Source organism: Heliangelus exortis, chromosome Z (assembly GCF_036169615.1).
Source record: "Heliangelus exortis chromosome Z, bHelExo1.hap1, whole genome shotgun sequence".
In the NCBI taxonomy this organism is placed as follows: Eukaryota; Metazoa; Chordata; class Aves; order Apodiformes; family Trochilidae; genus Heliangelus; species Heliangelus exortis.
Window position 1 is genome coordinate 20,963,930 of NC_092454.1, and position 22,786 is coordinate 20,986,715.

General features: G+C 44.0%; 1 protein-coding gene and 1 long non-coding RNA gene across 2 annotated transcripts in view; one reads left to right on the top strand and one right to left on the bottom strand.

Moving 5' to 3' along the window:
- The window catches only part of KIF2A (kinesin family member 2A), a 289,833-nt gene that overhangs the window by 193,968 nt on the left and 73,079 nt on the right, over nucleotides 1-22,786 (top strand). The window lies entirely within an intron of this gene.
- LOC139789939 (uncharacterized) lies at nucleotides 6,982-21,680 on the bottom strand. Its single transcript, XR_011723306.1, has 3 exons — nucleotides 21,203-21,680; nucleotides 12,094-13,012; nucleotides 6,982-7,448 (listed from the first exon to the last, which is right to left on the bottom strand). It is a non-coding gene; the product is annotated as an uncharacterized lncRNA (long non-coding RNA).

The window sequence follows — 22,786 nt, forward strand, 5'->3', positions numbered from 1 at the left end:
CTACTGAACCTGCAAAACAAACCCATAAACCATAGAGCTGAAGTATTACTGGAGCTGCTAGTGCTCCAGTATTGATAAGGTTTCATGTGACAAGCCCCTTCTTTCAGCTGTCATCACACAGGTCTGTCTTGTATGCGTACAGTCATCTTCTAAATCTTTTTTTCTTGTGTTGATCACTTTTCTGTCTTGTTCTCACTTGAGAACTTGTCTTTCTTTTTCTGCTCACTGAAATCAAACTTGAGCATAAGGGTCCTTGCATTCAAATAAACCATCTCAATAATAATAAATCTCTGCCTGACAACCCAGGAGGAGAATCATAACTATTCCCCTCTAGCCTCAAACTTGCCTAAGCCCCAGCCTGATGTTTCATTCCAAGACCTTACACAATCCTTTCTCCCTCTACACACACACACTGGAAAATCAGCCTCTTCCCCAAGGATAGAGGAGGGCAATCTAAGTCCCTCAGGAGTCCAGTCATGACCTTTTTAAAAGCTAAGAGGCCTTTCCTGTCCTGACACAATGCCCTGGAGGGAGTACACAGCTGAAATGGCACAATCTGAGCTTTTCTTGAAACCAGCCCAGCAGAGTGATTGCTAAATGCAACTCAGCATCCACAGCAGATGCTTATCTACAACCTGCAAACAACATGTCTCTGTGGTGAATCTGGGGTCTGGTGTAGCTCTGGGGAGAGGTATTTGATAGAAGTTTGATGTGCACACTGAGATCTGAAAACACTCCACTGTGAACTGCTTGCTCCATGTCCTTACCACCTTCTGGGGCTTCTCATTCTTTACTTGGGTTTGTTCATCTGGTTCTATCAAGTGTTTGTATCTGTCTTCACATATGAAAATTCAGAAGAAAGAGTGTGTTATGCTGGAAACTAACTTGATTCTCTGATCCCTGTGAAACCTTGTCATGGATTTCAACCAGTCCCTCAAAGGTGCATAAAGACCTTTGAGACTGAAGTATCATGTCTTGCATGTTTTGCCTCCTTTCCCCCAGTACAAGAGCAGCACTCACCACTTAAAGCCCCTTCAGGCCCCAGAGTGTCATGGCAAACAGCCAGGATTGCAGCTCTTCCCACTCACATGTTCAGCCCTGTAAACCCCAAGAGAGTCAACTGGAACAACTCTCTGGGACAAAGAGGATGCTGTTGCTATCCCTCCACCTACTCAAATCCCTGCCATCAAGTTTTGGCAATTTCCCTTGCTCCTTATCCCTCAAGAATACAATTCAGCCATCAGAAAGGCTGACAAAGAATAGCTCTAAGACCTGTTCAGCTAATTCAACCAGAGGAAAGTTCCAGCTATTTTTCTTGGGTGACATTCAAGATATGATGAACAATAAAACGAAACAGTTTCAGGGCCTGATCCAGCTCAGAGACTGCTCCCACTACATGCTGGCTGAAGAAGGCTCTCAAGACACAGATCTCATGGGGTGTGTCCAAGCAATTTCAAATCTTAGAGGAGGAACACTTGGTACCCATTTGTTTCTAAACTATTTGTTTCTAAACACCAAAATCTATTAGCTGTTCTGGAAGAACTTGACTTAAGTAAACAGTATCACAAGCAGACCACAAGCTATTAGAAAGGGAACTGTCTGCAGTTGGATTTCAGGTTAGGTCTTTGGATATGAGAGTTAAAAATACAACAGTTCTGGACGATCCATTACCTGTTTTCTGTGCCCTCAGCAGGGAGCTCAAGGTCATTTCTGGTACATCCCCCTGAAAAAGGGGAAACAATTGGCAGTTCCAATGCACAAAACATTAGATACAAAAGAAAAAAGATGAAGCATCTTGGTGTCTAATGACAAGACAGAGAAAATTAAAGATATAGGTGATGAAGGGATGCCCATAAATCTCTATCATGAGCAGCAAAATGCAAAAGAAGGAACAAAAATCTCCAGAGAGAAGACCATTGTTGTTCTATGGAAGTATCCAAACTATTGTGAAAAATCAGGAAAAAACAACATGAGTTGGTTAGTTATGCAATAGGACATAAACTTCTACCATTCATCCCTAGTGTACAGTTAGGAAAAAGCAAGTATTACACAAATTATGAAACATATTGCTAGTTCTGAGCTATTTAAAATTTTCTACATTTTTTGCTGAAATTAAATGTAAGCTAAGAAGTTCAGAAATATTTCTTAATATGCTTTTGCCTCAGAAAAGGTCACTTGATGTAGAAAAACTTATTCCAATGAGGATGATCAATACTTTTAACCCATAGTTTAATACAGTCTCCCACAATATCCTCCTGCAAAAGCTGGCAGTCCACAGCTTGGACAGGTGCACACTTTTCAAGGTTAAATGGTTGGATGACCAGGTCCAGAGAGTGGTGGTGAATGGTGCTGTATCCAATTGGGATCCAGTGACCAGTGGGGTCCCCCAGGGGTCGGTACTGGTCCCAGTCCTATTCATCATTTTCACTGGTGACCTGGGTGAAGGGGTTAAGTCTACCTTAGCAAATTTGTGGATGTCACCAAACTGGGGTAGGGGGAGTGTTGATCTGCTGGAGGATAGATGCTGCAGAGGAACCTGGGCAGGCTGGGTCTATGGGCTGAGGCCAGTGCTATGAAGGCCAAGTGCAGGATCCTACACTTTGGCCACAATAACCACATGCAGAGCTACAGACTGGGGGAAGAGTGGCTGGAGAACGGCCTGGCAGAGAAATCTGGGAGTACTGGTTTACAACAGGTTGAACACGAGCCAGCAGTGTGCCCAGGTAACCTGGAACACCAATGGCATCCTGACTTGTATCAGGAACAGTGTGGCCAGCAGGACTAGAGATGTAATTCTCCACCTGATCTCAGCACTGGTAAGGCTTCACCTCAAGTACTATGTCCAGTTCTGGGCCACTCACTTCAAGAAGGACACTGAGGTGGTGAAGCAGGTCCAGAGGAGAGCAATGAGGCTGGTGAGAGGACTAGGGGGGAAAGTCTTATAAGGAGAGGCTGAGGGAGCTGGGGTCATTTAGCCTCGAGGAAAAACTTGAGGGGGACCTTATCACTCTCTACAACTACCTGAAAGGAGGCTAAAGTCAGGTGGCAGTCAGGCTCTTCTCCCTAGTGACAAAACAAGAGGGCATAGCCTGAAGCTCTGCCAGGGGAGGTTTAGGCTGGATATCAGGAAGCACTTCCACACAAAGAAGGTGATCAGACATTAGAATGGACTGCCCAGGGAAGTGGTGGAGTCACTGGTCCTGAAGGTGTTTAAGAAAAGGCTGGATGGTCTAGCCATGGTCTAGCAGATGTGGTAGTGTTAGGTCATAGGCTGGACTTGATGATCTCAGAGGTCTTCTCCAGCCTCAATAATCCTGTGATTCTGTAGGTCTCTTTCAGCCACTAGTTTCTCACCATCAGCAAGTTGACCGCAGACACTGCAGATATCTTAGAGATACTTGAAGCAAGCAATCTCTCTCCAATTCAGATATCATGTTCAATACTGACATTGTAAAATTTTATCTCATATCTTTTCTTAGATGCATCCCCTGCTGTCCTGGACATGGGAATTTCAGGTCTGCAAGTGGGAACAGCTGTGGCCTGTGAGTCAATATGTTTTTATGGTGAGCTGTTAAAGAAATTGCAATGCCCCAATATCTGAAAAACAATTATGCAGTCCTAAAACATGCTAAGAGATTACCTGACACAATCCACAGGAGAAGAAAGGAAGGCATAAGGCAAATCCTAATTTCAAGCATCATCCAAGCATCATCTGTCCCTTAAAACTCTGGCACATGGAGGTCAGCTAAAGTTTTTCATGGACAAAAGATCTTGTAACTGTTTCTCCCACTCTGGGACCACAAACACCATCAAAAGAGCCTAAACACTTAGCTGTGCCACAGTTTCCTCCCTTGGGTCTTTCATTTGCCAAACTCTGCAGGAGACACGTTTTGGTCCACAGCACTACACAGCTGAGGATCTTGGCCAACTGATATTTCCAGGATAAGAGTAATCCCAGGAATATTCAATATGCCCTCTTGCACTGCTACAAAAGCCCAGAGCTTCTTGCCAGCCACAGTGATGGCAACTCCTAACCAGTAACTGTAATGGCCTTGTAAGGTCTTGCTCCTGACCTGGAGGAGGAAGCCCCTGAAACCCAGCTTAAATATGCTCACAAAGTAATCTGATAAAAAGCTGTCTGTCTGTTACCTGGTTTTATGCTCAAGTAACACTAGACGTCATTGAGGCTGAAAAACCTTTTCACTATATGCCTGGGACATGAAAGTGCTAGAAAGCAGGACCTGGTCTCAGGCAGCACTTCCAGGTTCCACTCTAGCACAACTAGCAGCATCCAGCACACCACAAGTTGACACCTGTGCTTGAGACCTCTGAGTCTTTTATTAGATCTGCAAGGAAACATGAGGCCACTCATGTCGACCAGCTTATTACTCTGTCTCATTGATAATTAAGAGAATCTGTTGCCTTCTCTCTCCTGATTCTCTCTTGTGCTTTGTTTAGCTCTCAGGACCCAGTGGCAATCCCCACGTTCTCCCCACTCCTGATGGAGCTTTGCCGGCCCTTAGAAACAAATAAAGACCCTGACACTTCCTTACGTGCACTCCCATTCCCTCTGAATGCTCATGCTAGAGGGAAGTGCAAACATGCCTCTCCAGCACTGTCATCATTCAGAGGCTTTGCATTGCTACTTCCTCCCCTATGGCCCACCATTTCCAGAGAGCAGCATGCCCTTGTCAGTGACACCATCCAAAATCTCCAAAAGCCTTCTAGACAAGTGATCCTTTTTAGTAATAAATCCCAGGCTTTGCTTGTCCTGAATAGCAGCAAAAACAATACAGTGTGGTTTTCTTTTAAAAATATATCTTTATATTATTCAGAAAGGAGCCTTCTTCTCTGAAGTCAAGACATACAGTTACATTCAGTGTGAGCAAGTGAGTAGTCATATTTTTTTTTTGTTTTATCCTCCTTCCCATACCACAGTCAACAAAACCAAAATGACTTTTGAAACAGAAGCTGAAGCATTCCTAGAAGCAGCACACCTGGGGGTGAGTGGCTCACTCCTAGGATCAGGACCTCTGCTTTCACCAGCCACACATGTTCAGGCAGCTAAGCCATTCTCATCTCTTGGCTACTACAGCAATACCACAATATGTACCCACGAAGGCTGCTTCATGGCTAATACAATCTGAGTGAGTGGATATCATGGAAGTGATGATATACTCTGCAAGACAAAAAGCAGAGTTGAGGAAGGGCTGCCAACAGCAGAGCACTGTCCCAGTCAAGTCTGAGGAGACGTGTTTTGTTCCACTGCTGCCTCTGGAGAACACTCTCAGTCAAAAGAACAGGCTTATGCAGGTCAGCCTGACCTATGAAATTTGTAGCTAAGGCCATCATGACCACAGGTGGAGGAGTGGGACTTCTAACCACGGAGTAAAAGAAAGCAGAGGCATCTTTTACAAAAAAAACAAACAAACAAAACAGACAAACAAAAAAGATCGCTCTGTTCTCTGCTGAAGCAAAAGCTGCCTTCTACTTGGCTGTCAGCTCTTTGATTACAAAAGTGAAAGAGAGGCATATGTAGCTTCTTATTCTGAAATTGGACAAGCTGTACATTCACTGATTTATTTTAATTCATATTTTCCTACCATAGAAGCCCTTCCTTTCTCTTTTGCCATTTTTATGCAGGTTTTTTTTGGCTGAGATGCTCTGGACATGTGTCCTGGTTTGGGCCAAGATAAAGGTGATTTTCTGTCTTTTACTTTTGCTTTTAGCTAAGTCTCTTGTAAGTAGCTGCACTTGATGAAATTAACAGCAAGTTTCTCAGACAGTGTCTGCTTCTAGGACTCGATGTTTATAGCTACTGCTAGAGACTGGTATGCAGAGCCAAGGACACTGCTCAGCTCTGAGGAACATTTTACCCTCCAAGAGGAATAAAGAGGTCCCACCTGCAGCCCTCCTTTGGGGAGGAACGGACAAGATAGATGCCAGAATTGACCAAACAGAGTATTCCATCCCATACACGTCATACGCAGTATAAATTTGAGGGATCACGAGGGTCAAGCAGGTTTCCAGCTTCCAGTTTCCCACCCTTACTGCCTTTCCTGCTTCCCTTTCTTCATCCGTTCCCTGCTTCCTTCGGCATCCTGAGAGGATTCTGTCCGTTCATCTGCCTGTAGTCCTGACCTGTGCCAGCCCATATCTGTGTGTTCCTGCCTCCAGCTCCTGTCTGCTGCCAACTCCAGGAGTCCAGCCTGGACTTTCCCAGGGCTGCCCTGCAGCCTTGGGGGTGACATGAGAGTTACTGGGGAAGAAGGGGGAGAGGAAGGTGGTATCGATTTTCCTGCATATTTGTATAGATGTATTAATTTTTCCTATTTATCATTACTGTTTCATTAAAATTGTGTAGTTTAGTTTCCAACTCATAAGTCTCTCTCCCTTATTCTCTCTCCTTTGTTTATCAGGGAGGAGAGATTAATAGAGAGCATCTGTCACTCCGTTTAATTGCCAGGACAGTGTTAAAACCGTGACAACATGACATAATATAAGGAGGTGATGAGATGACTATTAGCTCAAGAAACTACTTTCACAGTAACTCCTCCAGTGCTAGAGAATGACAGTATTTTTCCATTGACACTTGAAAATGCAAGAAACAATAAATATTGCGTAACAAAGGGACCAGCTACCAAAGTTGTATCTCATGGTCAAAGTCTGTGAAACCTGTAGGCTTGCAGGTACCATGATCTACCTACTTTGGTAGGAAGGAATATCCTATACCCTAGGAATATCTAAAATGGTGCTGGGTACATGTGTTTAGGAATCTGAATCAGCCTCAAATTTTCTTTAAGTCTGCAACCAAAAATGGTAAAATTACTATGTGAGAAGACAATCTGACTCCACCCAGGAGAACATCCCAGAACTTGTCATACATTCCTTTCCAAGAAGAATAGAGTCCACTGCTTTGCTGCAATTTAAAAATAAAGCATGAAATTATAAGATGAGTAGACTCCACTAAATACAATGGAATTTAAAGTCTTTTAATTCACAATGAACATTGTTTGATGCTAATTATATACTTCATTCAGGGATATTATACAAACTGAAAGGCATTTTACAACAGTCATCTGGTCATCTCATAAGGAAATGTATTCTCCAGGTGTTGCTTTTTCTTCACAGATGGTGTTCAGGGGACAAAATGGTCAGGTCTGATAAGCACTTTGAAGCATGAGATAGCACATAGGACCTTTAGGTATCAGTGAAGAGAGAAAGGGCACAAAGTGTCTGTGTCCTGAACTCTTGATAGTGGGGTGTCTTCCACGTGGCTCAGGTTCCCATGCCAGAGGAGCCTCACTCCTACTTCATCAAGGCCTAGGGTGCCATCTCAGTGGTTTACATTAAAGATCCCGGCTGTACAGGAGAGACCACATAAAGCCTGGTCCATGAAGGCTCTTTCAACTCCTGAAAGAGCAGATGTGAACTCCAGCAAGCCTTTCCTAATTGGAAGAAAGGGACAGCACATGATATGAGAAGATCGCTATACAGCCAAGAGAGGCCTATTTGTCTTTGCTATTAGCCACTGGCATAACTCCTTGCATGCATCCCATGTCAGATGCCATGCATAACTGAGAAAATAGTTGTCTGCTTGTTATGCAAAGAAAGGCAGAGTCATCCTGGATGCTGGAGCTAGAGGACTGGCATGTGCAGTGTATCCTCCTGACAGCAAGAAGCAGACTGATCTGACGGATGGCAGAACAATGGGCTTTGACCAGCTCCTGTAACTTTTCTCACACTCCTAGATTGTGGTGAGTAGCCCAGGGTTGACTGAGGCCTAGTTTTCTTTCAGAGGTGTGCTCAACATTTTTGTACAGGCTGCCCTCTGCCCATGGCATCGTCTCAGAGGAAGCAGGTGAAAAACACAGGCTCTCATCATCATGTTTAAGGTATATCACATTAGCCATTGCAATGGAACACCTTGTGTTTGTTGGTCAGAGATGTGATGACACAGAGATAGTTGGATAAAAAGTTGTCCTTGGACCTCCACTTCCCTGAGTCAAGATAAATGGCATGATGGTTAGCCACTTGCTTCACAGACAGGTGTGTGTGGGGGGTGATCTTGGGCATGTCACTTAATGTATCCTGTACATTTCAGTAGTTCCTTCAGGAGTGGCCCAAAGATACACCTTCTTCTATATAAATCTAGTCTAGTGGTACTGAATGCTGGGAGGGCCCTCCTGGACACTCCTTGCCCATAGAGTCAAGAGACCGTGAGTTTTTCCTTGGAGTTGTGTATGTGTCTATGTTTTTTCCTGGATGAAGGACAACTCTGGGGGAGGTTACCAATTACGTTTCCAATTGCCTTTGTGCTGCTTGCCTTTCTGCTCATATGCCTCTCCTCTCCCAGTAGGTTATAGACAGTTGTCTCCTGCAATGGCATCATCGCTGTCCCTAGCCTGCCAAGTTCCTTTTCCTGGAGTGCTGATTATTAGCAAAGTTGCATTTGCAGTGCCAAACCCAGGACCTTTCAACATTTACTTGGAAAACTTTCCAGTTTTTTTATGGATAGAGAAATGGTGTCCCATATTCTTTACTTCCAGGACAGGAAATAGCTCTCCACTGGGAAGAAAGATGGCAGAGCCACATCTTTGGCAGCCTCTGGCATGGAGTGACACAACATGATTCCAACCATGGTTGCAACCCCATGCAAGATGGGTTGCTGTAAGTGCCAGTGGCCCAGCTCCACTGAGCAGACAGCATTAGCACACCCTTGTAGAAGTGATATGGACTGTAATTCTTTAATATCGAGGGTAATGATGACATGCTATCCTGTTCACAAATTTATGATGTTACAGCATAAACTACCTAATTTTTAAGTCTCTGGAATTCCAGTACAGGAATGTTTCAACAACTCATTCCTCTGCTGGTTAGAAACCAGACTAATTTCCAGCCTAAATTTAGCCACTGGTTTTGGACACTGCTGCAGTGTTGGGAAAGGTGGTCAGACTTTAAAACAGGGTGCCTGTAAAGCTATGGTCGAATGTTTTGCATAGTTTTCAAGCCTTTAAAGGAGTAAGCAATGCCACCTACTGGCACCTAAATGGAAGGTTTGACTGCTCGAGTAGATTGGTGTGATGGAAAGATCGTAAAGGATGTCTTTTGCAGCTGATAGTGAGGTGGAGGCAAACAAGAGATTTCTCTCTTCACAAGTATTACTCAGTTTAGCTCTGTAGGAAAAATCTAACAGCTGACTCGCTTTCACCATTTGAGAACGAATAGTGAGGAAAGCAGCAACTAGACCTAGTATTGGTGTGCAGCCTGCACTCTGGGACAGCTCCAAACTTACCCAGAAGGTGAATATGCAGTGATTAGGTGAAATTATGCTCTAGCCTGGGAATGTTTATGAGTGAGTACAAACTGAATGTATAAGAAGCCTCTTAGAAAGAGGACTGAAGGATCAGGACTTTGTTTTAGAAAGAGGAGTCATAAGTGGAAATTTAAAACTATGCCTCAAATATCAAATGGCTTGGTGGATGAGCAGCTGGGTAATTCCACTTTCATAATAACACAAGGATGCAGAAACATTTGCAAATTATAGGCTTAAAACACATGAAGAGAAATAACAAAACATGTAACTAAACTATGGAAGTCCCTAGTACATTATATTCGTGAGGCAACTACCACTCTTTCTATGTATTCCCCTATCTCACCTCTGGAGATGGAGTGCACTGAGACAAGCACTTACACAAGAGTTAACACATCAATAGAGAGTATTTTCCAGAGTGTTCATTACTTCCCATCCCTGCTTCCTCTGGAATCTCCAGTGTAGCAAGAAACCACTGGAGGATTCTCACACCTTCCTCTATAGCACTCCCTCCTCACTGCAGCTGGAGTCAGACACAAGGCTCTGGGTCCTAGCCAGCTCCTGCGTTCCTGCCTCTCGCTTCTGGCAACACAGCTGAAAGTGTGCTGATATATGGCCTAGTTTTAATTCAAGAAAATGAGGGTCAGGTTTAGATAGGAAGCTTCAACCTTGCCTGTTTCCCAACTCCCAGAAGACACTTGCTTTCTGTCTCCTTTGTTCAGTGCCATCATAGAGCAGGGCTTTCCATCATGGATTAAAACAAGGGTTGCTCGTGCTGCCAGGCCCTACACTCTGTGTGTACCCCAGGCTTAAATGGAGGCACACAGCTTGTAAAAATCTGAGACAGCTGAAAACAGACAGGGAAAGGGGCTGCAGTGATCCTGGGGTTGTGATCAAGCTGATGGAGAGGTGAATACAGAACAGAGCAGTGTCTGCCAGCTCCCAAGAGGATGGGCCTGCATTTGCCTCTCTCAGTCAGAAGTCCACCAGCAATGGCCACAGAACATCAGAGTTCCTTACTCCCAAAGAGACCTTCAGATGGCCTTCCTTGTTCTGGCACCTCTGGGTCCTATTTTCTTTTGTCACTGTCACCAGCAGGGTGATATTGTCAGAGGTGCCTAACCATCTGAAATTAGGTAGTAGTCAATGTTGATGTGCTAGCTCCACCAGCTGTAGTGTCTTGCTTCTTATAACATTTCCCAACAGTGAATACTGAGAGCTCCCAGCATGAATGGCATAGCTGGAGAAACATATGATCATATATCTTTAAGTTTCACTCTGCCTTTTGTGTTGGCTCCCCCCACACTCTCCTTACTCTATTTTCTGTGCTGGACAGTCCATATCTTAGAGAAATCACAGTTGAGCAAGGTGTCTGTATATTGCCAGAATGAGAAGTACAGCAGTACATTACAGAAGGAGTCCCAGAACCAAGACCTCCATGGGTAATGGAGGGAGCCTGACATCTAAGAAAGAGCATAAAGCTCTCTTTGGACAGAGGGAGGAGCAGAAAGACCCTTACCTGCCCAGCCCCCCTCCCTTTTCACTGCTTTTAGCCACAAGCAGCAGGCATTTAAGCACCGTCTGCTTCACTATGTCATTATGGGAATGAAAACCCAAGACATTATGTAGATACTACATCTAGCCAGCTGTTGTAGTCAACAGCTTACTACCTCCTGCTCACCTCTGATGCCTTCCAATATACCACCTTGTTAGGCTTGGTTTTGTGGGTGTGTTGAGCTGCTGGCAGACTGAACACAGCACCTACTGTATCTGTCTGTAGTCTTACCCCATTCAGGATTTGCTGTTGATCTGGCAAAACCTGATTCCAGAAGGGAGTGAGCATTGGCTGCAAGCTGTCAAGGGTATGTCACACGCAGTGAGACTGCAAATGATGTACGTAGAGATGTTTCCAGGCACAACCGTCAAGGTGCCTCTCATCCAGACTTTACAAACAGCCAAGCACGGGCTCACATTGATTGTATCACCACTATCATTTTTCATGAATTTGGGAGTATGTTTCAGTTAGAATGGAAGAAGAAAATCTGTATGCCTCAGTTCTTTGGGGAACAGAAAAGAACATTGCCACCTGTTTTCATAACTGAGGGCAAAATAAAGTTCAGAGAGTTTAAAGCCCAAGCCAGATATCCATCCTGAGGCAATTCATGCAGAGATCACTGTGAAGCTCCAGAAAAAAATGCATTGCTCTGTTGTAGCTATCAGCACCAGGTATTATGAGCAAAGTCTTTGCAGATAGGCAATGGGTAGGACAAGAGTTATGGTTGTTTCTGCACCCAATGGGAAGGAACACACACTGTCCCATAAATGTTGAAATGCCCGTGAGTATAGACATTGAGTAAACAAGAATGGGTATTTGAGGCTAGGACCAGAGCAGATGCCCAGCAACGCGAGGAAGTGAACAGCTCAACCTGTTGAGCTTTTCAAAAAGTAACTAAATTGGCCATGACTGTAGTGCAAAACCTGTGGGAGAGAAAATTCTGGATTGTGAAAGGCAGTTTGATCAGAGAAAGGTACAATGGGAACCAATGGCTGGAAACTGAAGTCAGTCGTTTACACTGAGTTTAGATACATTTGTAAAATTAAGGAGGAATTAACCATTCAGTGGGAGGCATCAAGGGCAGCATCTTAAAATCCCCTATGAGAATGCAAAGCTTGTCTCTTCCATTACACAGACATGCACACTACAGGAGCAGTGCAGGGAATTTCCACTTGTAATACAAGGCTAAATGGCATAATAAGCACCTCAATTGTACCTTTCTCACCTGTGACTTCTTTCGCATTATGCTCCATGGGAGGTAAATGGGACTGGCAAGCTGCTGTTTTGCCATTTCAGCACTGGATGGCTTTTCAGTTGTATCATGCTTATATCCCTTGGGGGAACTTTTGGTTTTATCTTCTTTCCTCCTCATTTTAAAAGGAAAAATACTACCTCCTGGAGTGCTGGAATCTTAGCCATATATTTTTTCCTCAGGGCTTTTGCTATGCTTTCCACACTTCTGTGGGAGGCAAACCTTCACTCCCAGTTCAGCCTTACAGTGTGAGAGAAGCACACTTTCAGCTAATTTACATCTAAGTGAGCATTTGTCAGAGTAAAGAATAAAGGTCTTACTGTGCAAAATGGCTTCTGTGGCAGAATTAATAAACACTTGCTTATTGGGTTGCCTGCCAGGAGTCTTTTAGGCACATCATTTCAGCTGCTAGACTTGCTGCTTGCTCACTGCTTAACAAAATAGATTGTGATGAATCATGGTATTTAACATGAAACACCAATTCAGAATCAAAGCTGTTTAAAATGCACCATGGTTTGCCCCACTCCATCCTTCCTTTCCCTTTGCTCAGAAAGAATGTTAAGTCCTGGCTCTTCTGGAGCAGGCACAGGGCTTGAATGTTAAACACCTCACCAAGGACTTCCCTATCCTTTGCAATCAGTGTCTGCATTGTTGACACAGCGTTCCATTCCTCATTGCCCCCTGAAGCTGAAGCCAACTGGGGAAGAAAGAATCGAGATGTATGCCTGCATGGCTGATGAAGGGGGAGGAGATTATTTCACATATGCCTTTCTTAGCCGCTGTGATGCCATGCACAGGCTGTTCCTCTGCTCCTGTGTCTATTGTCCCACTAATCCAGCAGAATGCTCCCACCACTGAATTGTCCCAACCTCCAGCTGCATCAAATTTGAAACTACAAGAACAAACAGGGAGCCAGGTTTTTCAGGGCTACTCGCCTTCTCAGAAATAATAAGAAAGTGTTTGGCTCTCCAGAAATTCATATCTCTATGCAGAAGCATAACTTGTTGCTGATTATTTTATCTGGCTTTTAGATAGATTAATGCTTTAAAAGTTGAAAGAAAGAAAAGTGAGTAATCATAACAACAAGGTTTTTTTTGACAACAGAAAAAAGTCAAGCTCCATCTAGCAAGTTCTGCCACCTCTCTGATCTTTTCAATCCAATGATCACACTGTGGCACAACTTACATACTCAGGTAGGAAGCCTCAAGTGATGTGGCATCCATTTCTGGGCTCTGAGTAACTGACATGATCTATTGACATTGACACCAGCAAAAGATTTCAAGGCCAAGGACTGGGGCAAGGGATGGAGATGCTGCTGTTTCTCCCATGCACCCCTGGTTGCTCTTGCCCCATATTCTCCTTGAGCTCCTGCTGCCATCTCTCATCCTTTTGACAGTTGGGAGTACTTGTCATGGTCCTCTGACCCCAACTTCTTCACAGCACTGAGTTTCAGCTCTTTTCCACTTTTCAGCCCTTCAGCCCATTCTGCCTTTCAAGCCCTCCTGCAGCAGATGTCCCTTGCTGCCCACCCAGAGCACCACCATCTCTTGGGCTGAGAGGGATTTTTGCATGCTGGCAGCACATTTTGAGCTCTTCTCTGGCATGTCTGTGGGGCTCCTGCCTTTTCCCCTCCCTCCCCAAGGGCGTCCATGGCTGCAACACTAATTCCTCATCCCTGTCATGCCAGACAGACCTGTGTGGCTGCTCAGACTAGACATCAGCTTGTCCCTCTGCCACTGGGAAGCATTGCTCACTGATGCTGTGACCTTCCTGACCCCTCCCACAGCATTGGCAGGAGCCTGGTAAACGACTTGCTGTGCTCTGTGCATGGTGCATTTCTTGCATCCCCTCCCTGCCCACCAGCTGGGCACAGGGAAGATTTCCCAACAGCTCTACACAGCTCAGGGCATCTTAGAGGGTGCCAGGGAGAGAGGTAAGAGTGAGCAATTTGAGGATCTGAATCAAGAAGGATGTACCCCTATAATCTTGGCTCAGGTGAGACTAGAGTCTTGGCAAGAGTACTGCAGCTGTGCCCCAGCAGAGAGAACCCAGGTATCCTGAAAACCCAGAAGGCAAATGGTGAGGAGTGTGGCAGCTGTGGGGCAGCAGAAGCATGCAGGACCAGGGTGTTCTTGGAGGCATGCTGACACAGCTGCATTTTGAGAAGAGTCAGAGATGAAATCTGATTTGTAGTGATAGGACAAGGGAAAAAAGTTTCAAATTGAAAGGTAGATTTAGACGGGATATTAGGAAGAAATTATTTACTGTCTCAGTGGTGAGACACTGGAACAGGTTGCCTAGAGGATCTGTGGCTGCCCCCTCCCTAAAAGTGTTCAAGGCCAGGCTGGATGGCACTCGGAGCAACCTGGTCTAGTGGGAGGTGTCCCTGGCCATGCAGAGGGTCTGAACTATATGATCTTTAAGGTCCCTTCCAACCCAAACTATTCCATGATTCTATGAGTTGGAAAAGTTAGTGGGTTTCAGGGTCTGTGAACGAGGAAGGGGTGCTTTGAGCGTGAAAGCTCTCCCTCTGCACCCCCACCTCACCATCATCCTCTTTCAAGGATGGCAGTCTGGGGACACATCTAGAAAGTAAGTGTATAGCAGTGTAGAGTTCAGAAGAACTCACTTTAATCCTGTTGGACTTCTTGTGTTGTTTTTGAAAAAGGTACAAAATATGCAGCACAAATCTGGGCACAAATCCGGGATACAACATCATAGCAAGCATGACATATTTTTTCAAGGGAAATGCAGTTTATCTAGACACAAGGTGGATCTCCTGAAATCTTTCCATCAGGGCTTTCCTAACTCCAAAGTGGGAACCACAGGGTAATGTTTTCTGGCACACCCTTTGCAAATCTGGGACTCACCACACTAAGACACACAGTAAAGTAACACAACTCATCTGATGTGATGACTGCTTAGTACCAGTAATAACTCCATCCAGTGCTTTGCAGTCTGAGCATCACTGACTGTAGCACGTTACCAACAAGGCAATTTCTAGCCTTAAAATTGAGGAGTATTTCTTCTTTTCAATACCCAGGGAAAAATCTTGCTTTTAAAATATGTTGCTAGGGTTTTGCTAAATCCTTTGATTTTCAGTATTCTTGTCCCTCCTCTTTGGGTTTATTATGTCTGACATATCTATGTTTAATGATTTCCTTGTTAGTGAATTCTTTAAATTATACATGATCTCAAAAACAACCAGAGAACAACTTAAATATTTCATATTAGAACTGAATGTTTTATGATTGCTTATAGACTGAAATTAAAGAGGAGACTTGGCCAATGATACATAATTTATGCTGTGCTTTAGCAAGAAAACACAGAGGCTAGAACTTAAGTCTGTTTCAAATTGTGTTTTCCTTTCCTCACCTGACAGGATGCAAGCCACTGCCAGAGCAGAGCAGACTTAACCTCCAAGCTGATTCCAAATAGCCTCTATTTTTGTTTCCTGCTCAAGAACCCTTAACAGTAGCAATCTGACCATGGGAAAAGAGACACAGTGTGCCTGCTCATCTTTCTTAACTCTTGTCTGCTAACCTTCAAGCTCTGCAGACAGACTCATCCTGACTGCAGACAGTGCATCCTGACTCAACCATCATTGAATGGCAAAAAGTCCGATAAACCTCCTACTCTGAATTTTAGCTTGGGTATAAACCTTGGGGTCAAAGCCACTGGGTCAGCATGGAGGCTTATACATTGCTCAGCATTGCAGTGCTCTGAATTCAGATGATGGCTTGTAGCACAAATGATCACAGACAAATCTATCCAGTTCTACTGCTTTGTCTGAAAGGGGGATTCTTCATGCAGCTAAGAGAGCAGAACATATGCTACAGGCGTTAGTCATAATTAGAGAGAATCTGCCAGCAGCAAAGTTTTTTCTAATGGTAATTGAGAGCTAAGCAAGCTGAGAGCAAAAATGAAGAATAAGATCAAGAAGGAATGATCTCAATAAAGGAGGTGAAACTCTCAAAATAATCAAGGCAGCTAAAAAAGACACAAAGTGATATACCGCCTTTTCTGGGAGAGGGGAATTCACCTTCCATATGTGCTCACAAACTCCAAGATGATGGAGTTACTTGGGTGCCTTGTGCTTCATTTCCCACCCCTGGGGGGCAATAGCACCAGGAGAGGATATAATGTGATGTGGGCAGTCAGCACAATGATAAAAGCACAGAGGGGCACAGGTAACAAAAGGATGACATACTCTGATGAGACAAGTACTACCAGCAGCTAAGCAAATTTGGTGTTTTCTCACTCCCATCACAGCCAAAAGAGGAACAGCAATAACTATAGTAGCATTTAATCTTAGAGGTCTTTTCCACCTTTAAAATGGTGCTATGATTTCACCATTCAAGGTGGTGCAAGGACAAGGGGCCTCAAGGCATACCTACTGAATAAAAATCATGAATAAGAATTGTACTTCAACAGAAGGCACCTAAATAGACAAGGATGGGAATGGGTTTTCCCCTCCATTCTTATTTTAATGTCCTGTGGCAAAATCAGGGATCCCAGGAGTGGAATGACAAACCTAAAAATCCCTTGAAATGGGATTGATTTGTTTTTCTTCATTTTTAAAAGACAGTTAGATAAGAGATGAATCAAGCAAGTTTACAAGAGTTTTTCCAGGTTAGACATTCCAATGAACATACAGTTCACTGACCACAAAGCTTATTTTTCAGGTGATGAGTCACTAGATGTCCTCTACCAGTATCGCCTGAGAATCTTTCCTTGACCTTGCCAGAGCTGGGGTCAGTTGCCATCACCATGTTTTCAGCATCCAAAATATTTGAAGCCAAACTCCTCAATGCTTGAATCAAGTGGATATTCAAGCCCCTCAAATTAAAGAAATCAGCTTTGCTGAGTCAGAGGAAAAAGACTGATCTTTTGAGCAATCACTTCTGTGACTCAAAGCCAGGTACACATTCAAACAAGTTAAAAAATATACCAGGCCTTTTGTACTTGGCAATAAAGTCACACCAGTCTCTGAATGCCAAGTGGTGTGCAAATCTTATGGATTCTTTTATTTTTATTTATTTATTATTATTTATGTACAATGCCAAAGCCCTTGCCCTGAAGCGTGTGCAGTTTAGATAGCATAGACAGAACTGGCATACACACACAGGTCTAGCCTTAGTCTGCTCCTGGGGAAGCTGAGGGTGAAACCATCATGGGGTTGTGTCCTGGAGACAGCATCTCAGCCTCCAGGTAGCTCCTACCTGGAGGACCAGACCCTTTTCTTTAGTCATGATGGTCTGAGGCCCAGAATACACAGTCAGCACATGCAAGCCCCTGCATGACACCTGCTGCCCCTCCTTGGCAAGGAGGCCCTGACAGTCAGACACAAGCACATGAAGAGCCCATGGGGCTGCAAAATACCTCTAGAGTGTTGTTTGTGCCTGATCTCTTAGAAAGTTCAAGAGGAATTAGCTAAAGATGTGAATCAAATTGTGTTGAGATTTAAAAAAAGGGACTAATCTTGCATGTTCAGATTTAAAAGAGATTCAGCTAGCCTTGCTTTGGAAGCTAGGCTGCCTGGAGGCCACCCTGCCTCTGTATCATGATGCCCCACACCTTGGCCTTGAGATCTTTTGTCAATGTCAATGTCAGTTGTTCAGTGCTGTGCAGATCACCCATTTAAAACAGAGTTACCCCACTTGAGGTGCACCTATCCAGTGGCAGCCCTTTGTGGTGGCATCATCTCCCATGTGGAAATGGAGCAACATTGAGTGAAGCTCAGCCATTACATTGCCTAAATGTCTTCACCCAATGGATGCTGTGGCTCCAAAAGCTAGTCAACTCATCTTACCTTCCTGACCATGCACTGACCATGCAAGGCCTAAGGGAAATTATGAGAGACCAAATAAATAATGTATAAGCAAGTCAGTACAAAATGAAGGTGCCCACCATGATAGGCACACACAAATCTTGGGAACAATGCTACAGTCCCCAGTCTTCACACACAAAGCAGTGGAATAGCTGTGACTGCATGATTTAAGCAGTGGCTTCACGAGAAGGCTGATGTCTCACACTCTCCTGTTCCAGTGCTTGCTGGGCAGCTGCTTGTGGTGTCAGCTAGAGGGAACCCAGTGCAACTGGCTGGAGGAAGGCAGTGCAGTTCACTGAAGCATAGCATGGGTCCTCAGAGGAGCTGTTGCAGATAGAGTTCCCCTGGAGGCTGAAACTGGATGAGAAGCACATCTCTTTGTGGCTGGCTGGTCCCTTCACAGAAGAAGGTTACCTATCCATCAGCAAAACCTCCCTTTTTTATTGCTGTAGCCCAACATTTTTGGTCTCTCCAGTACCTTTACTGTTCTGCAACGGTAACCTGCACCCCTGCCAGTGAACCAGAAGCGAGGGGTTCTGTACCATGGTCATCTGCCTCAATGACTTCCCAGTTCTTCTCAGCTCCCATAGCTGGATGATCAGGCCCCAAAAGACCATCAAGGGGTGGTCAGAAACTAGCCTGCAAAGAGTCTGTAGAGAAAAAGAAAACAGCAGCAAAGGAAAAAAAATACTCTTCAAGGTTTTGAGCTACCTGATGCTCCTTGTCTGCCTACATTTTGCCCACACACAGTTTAATCAGCCTGCCAGGGAGCCTGTCTCTCTGCCAACAGGAATGCAGGTTTTGACAATTTGTCTAAAGCACAGTCAGAATTGCAGCTAAAGAGAGAGAGCCCATCTTTTCTTTTTTTGCTTTGTTTTGGGATTTTTTTTTCTGTTGTTTTTTGGGTGCTTTTTTTTGGCATTTGTTTGTTTGTTTGTTTGTTTGCACCGATGAGCTTTTTCCCCCTCCTGAAACAACTAAAACTTCTAACTGCCACCCACACCTCAGTTGCCTGAGAAACGTAGCGTGGGTATGGCTGTAATTATGGGGACTCTGGTTTTCCACTGTGCTTGCTACCATTGGCTGGCTGCAAGGCCCCCACAAAACTGTCCCAGCAGGACAGTTAGCCCAGACGTAGAGAGTGTCCCCACTCCATGCACAGCCCACTGCAAGTTCCTGCTGTGGTGAGTATATCTTTGGGAGAAGCCAATGGTGCAGTAATTAGCATCTTTATTACTCTGATAAAACGGTGGTAATGACCCTGGCTCCATCCACCTATTTGTGCGTATGGGTGTTCAGCACAGTTCAGCCCCAAATGGGACAGGACTAGGAAGGAAAGCGTGCACTGAGAAATGGGTATCACACGCAGTTCTGGCTTGACAGAAGTATTCTCCACACCCACCCTCACAGCAGCATCTCCATCACTGACTGGATCAAAACCACTTCTCAAATGACAAGGAGTGTGTCTGTGCTGAAGACTGTACCCACAAGTGTTCAGATATGCACATCTTGGATAACAGGCCCTAGTCGGAACTACCCTGGAAATAGAAAGTGTGCTTTTTTACACTGATCACCTGGGAGAAGGATGCTCAAAATGATTAAAAGTATTCAGCTTCCCAAAGAGCTGACAGAGCATCTCAACTGTGCACTTCTGAGGTCAGCATCAAAAGGTGGGGCAGACTGGAAAGACGACTCCCAGCTGGACAACAAACCACATCACTCCCTTCCTGCCTTTTGAAATCTCAGTATAGTGGTCATGGCGAAATAGTCTTCACCTTGGTTTGGGGAATTTTTATTCCACCCTTTCCAGCAAAGCCACTCCCCATCAGCAGACCAGTCACAGACCCAGGGTTGCTGCTGTCTTACAAGCTACCAAAGCACAGGAAGGAATATTTATCTTGGCTAACTGAGCAGGTAGTCCTAAGTGTGTTGAAAGTGCCTCTGCACACAGTCGAGGAATGAGAACTTTTCACCAAAAAAAGCACTTGAGCAAAGGGAGGTGTTAAGTGATCTTCACAGGTGGCTGCTTTGTTCTTACTAATGGATTGCCTTTTAACAGTGATAACCGAATCTGTGTGTTGTTCCCAGTTGCTCTACCCTTGGGCAAACCGTCCTTACAGCCTTCTTTCCACAGTTTTCAGTCCCTGGTGCTATATTCTGCCTTCTTCTGCAGTCTGCTATTCATCAGCACAGAACATTTCACCTACATTTCAAGACTGCAAAGCTGAAGGCTCACCAGCGCCTCTACATGTGCAAACAAGCAGTGCTTGTTCTTCAAGAAAACATAATGGTTGCACACCGTAAAAATCTGTCTCTCAAATTTTAGTTCACAGATGTTGCTTTTCCAACATGTCCTTTTTACTGTTATTTTTGCATTCTAAAGAGTCATTCTTTTTAGCCTGTGGCCACACAGTTCCTGCATAATTCAGATATTCCTAAAAATGTCCTTGTAGTCATCTAGGTCATTAAATTTGTTGTGGCTGAAGCAATTTAGGACTAAGTAGGAACTTAGAGCCAAGAGCCTTTCTCCCCATTTAACTTATTTCAGGAAGCATCTCCCTCCATTTAGATTACAAGATCAAGATGTAACTAGTCAGTCTATTATTATTATCGATTACTTAATCAATATACTGACTATCATACAAGCACATCACTATTGCTAATCTGCAATTATACTATTTCCCACCTTATTACACAAAATTATAAAGCTGCTAATCTAACACTCTTAAATATAATGACTCACACATGTCTATGATTCATCTACAAATCCATCACCCTTCCCTCCCTACATAACCTATAACCAGGGTGGAAATCTATCCCTCTGCAACAGACCTTTGCACACCAAGTTTTTCAGACACAAACCTGATGGAAAGCCCAGTGGGAGTCCTGCCAGCTCAGGTTTGCAAGTTAGTATTATTGTTGTCTGTCAGCACCTGCACTCTTCCTTTAAGAAGATTCCTGTGTCCTTTGTTCCTCACCTGATTTTTTCATCATGGTTTCTACTTCTGGAACAACCTTTTTGCCATCCTTGTACCTCTTTTTCTTTGTCCAAGCTCCTCCCTAAAACACAACGTGTCCCTCATTACTTTTTCTCTCTGGCCCAATTCAGCAACATCCATAGCAAAGACTGGTGTTTCCACAGTTGTTAATAGAGCAATCTCAGACTTATATAGTATCCCTGGTGCATCCTGCCAGCAAACAGGGGCTAAAAACCTCCCCACAGGTTTGCAGTTCATTACAGCAACACCTTACCTTACATGTTCTCCAACACAAAGTAGTCTACTTCACCTTGGTTCCACCACCTCATCCCAATTAAGCTTCTTGTCTTCGTGTCTCATTGTCAAGAGCAGACCAGCAACACAAAGACCCACATCATCTTCATACCTGATCTACCCAAAAGCAAGCTGTGGAATGGGACCAGAAGTTCCAAAAAGTTAATGACAGCAAACCTGGCATGGTGGCTAGCTCTTATGAAGTAGCTTGTATTTTTTAGCATGGATGTTTTTCTGAGAGAAGTAGCTAGTATGGTGGTTAGAAAAATTTTTTTGCAAAATATCAATTCAGTAACAAACATAGAAAGAAATAGCTAGAATATGCAATAGCCTGGCATCCCTGGAAGTAATTAAAAACTATGTAGATGATGCACTTCAGGACATGCTTTGGTGGGCTCAGTGACCTAAATATATCTTATTTTACTGGGGGGAGGGAATGTTGACGGTCAAACCCACTGATGTTACAAGTCTTTCCCAACCAGGACAATTCTGTAACAGACACAAACCTCGTTCATTCCCCTTCAAGCTCCACCTTAAAACCTCCTGGGTATTTTTGCCCTTTCCATGTTGTTTAGGCAGTCACTGCAGTACATTAGCACTCTGCTGGATAAGAACTTTTCTCCCATTTCTAATCTAGAGATACCCATGACAATTTCAGACCAAGTTGTGCTTTACTTATGGGCTAAGTTGCTCTCTTGTGCTACATTATTTATGAATAGCCAGGTAAGTGATGGTTCTGTGGACTGTGGAGGATTCACTTGCTAGACCTCTCAAGGCTCACTTAATAATTATATTCTGTACTTGGAAGCTTGAGCAGAAAACAGACAATCAGAAAAAATAAATAAATCTATCACTTTGCACCTGTTCTCTCATTTTGTTCTAGTAGAATGCATTGTGAGCAACGTGATGGGACCAATGATTGTAGGCAGAAAGGGATCACCAGAAAAAGCTATGTTAACTTTGTCAGCTGTGAAGACAAAATAGGAGAAGATGTGTTGAGCAGCATGGACATTAACATTTAGGCATGGTTCAAACATTCATTTGGGTTCATAGGAAGCACTGAATACATCTTTGTTAAATAGTCCCACCAGTCCTCACCACTGCTTTGTTTAGTCTTTTCATAATATTTCTACTAATCCAGGAGAATGCACTGGAACCAAAGTCTTCAAGTGCTTTGTAGTAACCAGGACAGAACAACAATGAAAGAATCTGACATTCCATGGCATAGTGTGGGGAAAAAAAAAAAAAAGAAAAAAAGCAAGTTCCTATCTCAGGTACTGGAGGTCTTTAATCTAAAGGCAATATGCTGAGTCTCTAGGAGGAAAAATACTAAGAAACAACCATCTCAAGATGGTCAAACATTCACTGAAATCTTGGTAAGAAAAAACCCCTATCTTCCCCACTACTGTCCTCAAATACAAGCTCCCAGGCCTGTTGTAAAGCTTCTTCATACCCCAACTGGTACTGGGAATATCCTCTTTATTTGCCGTGTTAATGACTTCTACACAATAACCTATGTTCCCACCTTGAGCTATGTGTAGCCAAGAATGACAAGCACAAGGCT